This window comes from Amia ocellicauda, chromosome 7 (genome assembly GCF_036373705.1).
Source record: "Amia ocellicauda isolate fAmiCal2 chromosome 7, fAmiCal2.hap1, whole genome shotgun sequence".
Taxonomy (NCBI): domain Eukaryota; kingdom Metazoa; phylum Chordata; class Actinopteri; order Amiiformes; family Amiidae; genus Amia; species Amia ocellicauda.
In genome coordinates this window covers 15,626,881-15,632,039 of record NC_089856.1, presented here as the reverse complement: position 1 = coordinate 15,632,039, position 5,159 = coordinate 15,626,881, and the positions used below count along the sequence as shown (strand labels likewise).

At 41.1% G+C, this 5,159-nt stretch overlaps 1 long non-coding RNA gene across 2 annotated transcripts; it reads right to left on the bottom strand.

The window, feature by feature from the left end:
* Positions 1–1,536: 1,536 nt before the first annotated feature.
* Positions 1,537–4,479, bottom strand: LOC136752961 (uncharacterized). Of its 2 annotated transcripts, XR_010817366.1 has the most exons (4): positions 4,395–4,479; positions 4,144–4,312; positions 3,911–3,991; positions 1,537–3,771 (listed from the first exon to the last, which is right to left on the bottom strand). It is a non-coding gene; the product is annotated as an uncharacterized LOC136752961 (long non-coding RNA). The 2 variants fall into 2 exon arrangements; XR_010817365.1 differs by having other exon boundaries at positions 1,537–3,991.
* Between the last annotated feature and the right edge of the window lie 680 nt (positions 4,480–5,159).

Sequence of the window (5,159 nt, the reverse complement as noted above, 5' to 3'; positions counted from 1 at the left end):
TATATCTGGGTGACCAACAGGGTACAATTTGGTTTTATTCACGAAAGGGTAGAGACTGGTAAAATCATAGTATCGGACCTCCTCACCCGGCTTTGGTTGATAATACAGGGTTACGGCATTAGTCCTACCACCGAACAGAGACTCTCTGGGCTCTAAAAGAGCTAACATCCAGATTTTCATTCTGCATTGCCAACCAATCGTGTTCCCACATCACTTTGACATCAAACCCCGTGTAATTTTAAGAATTCGGTTTTATACATTGTCTTTTGATATAACCAACCAAATGTTGTGTGTGTGACGCTGTTAAAGTCATTTTTACTATAACATCTATCACAACCGTGAAAAAAACAACCGTGGTACTCAAATGCCGTGTTCACTCCATTTATTACTGCGAAACCGTCTAGATAGTACGGGCCATATTTATGCTCACCAGCCGACTTTAGTGCGTGTTGTATGCTGATGTTGTCTGTGTGTTCAGTATACATGAGCCACTGAATAGCGGGGGTCGAGAACCGCTTTTTCTGGCGGTGATAATTCTCGTGCGGGACTAATGCTATGGTCTGCGGTCTGAGAAACATGTACCGTACATTGTCATACACACTGAAGCGATGGTGATGTACTGAAATGGGTCAAGACTAACTTTAATCAGGTCTGAATCAGGGTCTGCTGGACACTTCGGACGTATCTGTTCAGTCATACTTAAGATCTCATCCCTAAATATCGTGCAAGCTTGTCTCAGTATGTCCACATCCTGTCTACAGTAGCGTTTCAATTCATCTTGGAAATTAAATTCAGAGTGTTTGTGCCCGTCATACCATTCCGGAAACTCTGCTTTATCAGCACCCATCATGTAGTCTACCGCGTAAAATTGTTCATCAGGTAAGGGGGCTACATAATTTTGGTTTGCAACAGTATTAAAAAAGTGTGGGAAATGTCCTTTCGCACCCTCAAATCCCATTGCTTTTGGTATATTGCTCAGTTTCATAGGCAAGAAATGTAATGAATCAATGAACCTAATGTTCAGCACTGTCATACACATAATTTTACCACCTTGTGTGATTAAGTTTATATCTATCTTTTCACGTATGAGCTCTCTAATGACCAAGTAGTTATCATAGCCTTTACCATTGTGTGAAATAAAACGCGTGTCGATGAAACATTTCACAAAGTCAGATCCCATGTGCGTTCGTTGTTTATGTGTGAGGCATAAACATAATTTGGGATGTGTGTCCCTGTTTCTTGCATGCATTCAAAATCAAAGAAAATGTATTTTTTTGATTGTTTGGGGATGTTTATTACATTCATATAGCATAAATGAATGTCCGGTGTCTGGATAACAGTTTTACAGCGCGGACACAGTTTTTCTTCACAAGTATGTGTTATTGGGAGAAAAGTCCGGCACTCTGTACAGTAAAAGTGTGATCTCTTTGGTCGCTGCTTTAGCCTTGTGTCTACTGAGGCACGTACTGCCCCTGCAGAATATTTTACATACACTGTGTAGAACCGTCTCGGAAATAAGTGGAGAAGTCGCGGAGATAAAGCAAACAGAACTTTAATCGGGCCGGCTCGGAAGCTCCACTGTCAGAAATAATTCCTTCAGTGAGGCTTAATGTTTACAGACATGAGTAGAACTTTTATAGGGAAAATGGCATAACATCTTATGGCCGTTCATCCAATCAGAAGATACAGGTCCGGGTCCGTTTACGATCTGTCCTCCCGTGAAGAGGTGATGGATACAAAAAGCAGATGTCCATCCGTGATGTGCACTAGGAAGATGCGATCCCACGGTGGTCATTTACCTAGTGTCAATTGCTCAGTAACAGAAACATTCCTGCCTAATCTGGAGAAACGATTAAGCCATAAACAAATTCACAGCAGACATCTGTAGGCTATTTCGGCACTGTGTAATCTTTCATTACTGACAGGAGTTTCTAACAAATCGACCTTGTTGAGCCTTTACGTGTCCTGCTAAATCTAATCTGGTACCAATGCTAGTACCAATACAAAACATTAAATAATTATCACAAAACACTTTCTTCAACTTCCTATACAGAGTCTTCACACTGCATCTGGTGATGGTCTCTTTAACCTCAAAACAGTGGGGGTCTAAACACGCTCTGCACCGGCTCCGGCAGCTGTGTCTATTTTTATGCCCATATACCGCATGGCAATAATCACAGAAATAGCTAGCACCTATAAATGTTCTGATGTTTAAAATCCCATAGTAATGCTGCTCGTGAAGTAACACAAACAGGACTTTAGAATTTATAGGTGTAGGCCCCATAGTAAAATATTCCCATCCATTTTCATGGTACAATACTTTGATAATGACCCCCAATAGTCTTTCAAATGCCTGAATATCTGAAAAACGTTTTTTTTTTCTGAATTGAAAACCCTAGCTGACTATGCATTCGTTTGGCACCATGTAACATAAACCATAAATTGTTACCTTGGTTTTTGAAATCAATGAGACAAGCCCTTTTTTTGTCTATTATTTTACTAAATAAAATACCTTTTAAGCGCCTCCACGCACCACCACCACCTTGCATATTTCTAATCACAGTGACCGTTATTCGCAAACTCCCATCTGTTAGAATTTCGGTGTGACTTTGTACTAAATTAGCTATACTCTCTAAGAAATCTGCAGCATCCAGCTCCCCCAAATTTCACCTCCTTGAATAGAAAGGATTATTTAATGACCCCGAGCTCAGTCTAAGCTGTACAAAATCATTAGGACCCACATTGTGTGATATTTCATTTAGCAATCCTTGCACAGCTCCATGCACAATACGGACAGCATCCGTATAAGATTCTACCAGATCCAGGTTCACAAACCTGTATTCTTCATAAAACTCCATACCCCGAAACCTATTAATTTCTTGGTCATAGCGACGAATAATCTCCAAAAACACCCGAGGAGGGTCCCCGCCAACGCCATCCTCAGCCATTTGTTCATCATTTTCATTATTCATCTCTAACATTGCAGCATCACCACCCCCGATCTGATTATCATTGTTATTAGCTACCGATGCTAGTTCGTTAGATACATCCTGATCTATATATTCCTGAATTTCCAAGTTTACTGGATGGCCTCCCGTCTGGAGAGTGTGCAACAGTGTCTGTGACCATGCTAATTGTGACACATTTGTTCTAAATTTCAGCCTACGCAGCATTCTTTTCGCAGCGGTGCTTCTCCTTTTTCATTGTTTGTCAATTGTTGTTTTCAGAATTGGTTGTTTTTTGTAACAACCCTTCTAGATCTTGCAGAGAGACTGATTGATTCACAGTGTCACCATTCATCAAACTCTCATCAGAAACGGGGCACTACCCTATTTGTTTTAACAAATTTGTCAAAACATGTATTTTGCATTGAGCGGTGTTTAATGCCTCCACAAGCTGACTGCATATCTTGCTAAACACCAGGGCCCTAGAATCACAAGGGGTCTTTATGTCAACACAGGGTGATTGATCACATTTCATCTCTGTATCCCCACTAGTGGTGGCTTTTACCCCGTTTACCTCTTTTTACTGTAGCGGAGCTTGGTCGGTTCACTTTCACACATTGCACCCCCACATCGGCGGTGTCGTGTGCCACCCGGTTTGTCTTACTCAGGGCTTTTCTGGGGTCTGTGTTTTCCCTTTGTGTGACTGGTGGCTGTCTCCCCCGCTGTAGAACGGACCTCCCCTTATCAGCACGATCGGATCTCTTCAGCTGTTTACCACTTGACACGCCTCTCAAGCAGGGCAATGCAGGCTGTGTCGCATTTTTAGCTATAAACATGTCAATTACACTTTATACAGTGACATTTCAATACATTTCGAAAAAATAAAAAATATAATAATAATAATAATAATAATAATAATAATAATAATAATAATAACATTGGTAAAAACTGTGAATGTTACACACCTCCATTCAAAGTTTGCTCTGTGACTTGGGGTGGGTGGGGGAGTGCATAGTTATGTGGGTTAAACACGGTCTTGTTGACAACTGTCAAATCAAAAAACAAACATTGGTCCTGTAAATGTACACATTATTATGTTTTAGAAGATGTAATTAATTCATAATATGTAACAACTTGTTCTATGGCATACCATGAAATCTGAATAAAACTGGGCATTAAACACATTGCTTTGGCCTACCTTCAGAACACGTGTCTCCTGCGGTTTGGAAGGCGCTGTTCGGGCCGTAGGCATTGGGAGTTGTGAGTTCCACTCTCCGTGGTGCCCCGCTGGGGTGCTCGGCCCGACAGTCTCGGGTCTGTTATTCTGTGCTGTAATATCTCGGTTCTCTCCGAAGCCGGTGTTTCACCTTAAATTATACAAACCATGAACTATGCATGATATACTCACACTTTTAAACCCAACTCTATTACTATAAAATACATTCTTACCATCAATACATGATAACGCATTTACTAGCTCTTCCTCATCAAATGTACTCCAGTCAGATGCCATTATGAAGAGTGTGTCCCTTCATATATTATATTGGATGTGTAAAATTAACTGCTTGGAGCGGCTTATTTATGGGGGGCAAAATGGTATTTCATAATTTTTCTAAGAATCACACAAAATTGTATTCCACATAACATACCAGGAAACCGCCAAAAATGTTGTTCTCATTACAGAATTCAGTTGGGGCGGTATGTTTATAAAGTTTATCTCCTACAGACATCTGTATCTATGCGTGCTATGGTCATGGTCTCACGTTCAAAACAACGTGTACACACTGGGTGTGGTGACCGTTTGGAGAGATAAATTGTTATCACATATTTGTTATGGACATGAGCCTAATGGGTACAAATGCTGACTGTACCCACGTGGCCCCCATACACACACTCTAACTCCGCCCACACCACGCCTCCTCTGTAGAGCCACCGCCCACCATTTTCAGTATAAAGAGCGCGCTGGTAAACACAGAAAACATGTCACCCGTTCAGGACAAAACAGGTCTGCGGTAACCGGTGGAAACCACCATAGCGCACTATGGCTACACCAGCTAAGAAGACACCCCTTAGCAACCACACTACTGATGAAGATGCGGGGGCACCTAACACAAAATTAAGACAGATGGAAGACATGGAAAGAGGTAACACTTTATTTTACTTTAAAAACGTGTTTAGAATACTGACATATTTTACTGAGTCTTGTTTTTTTAA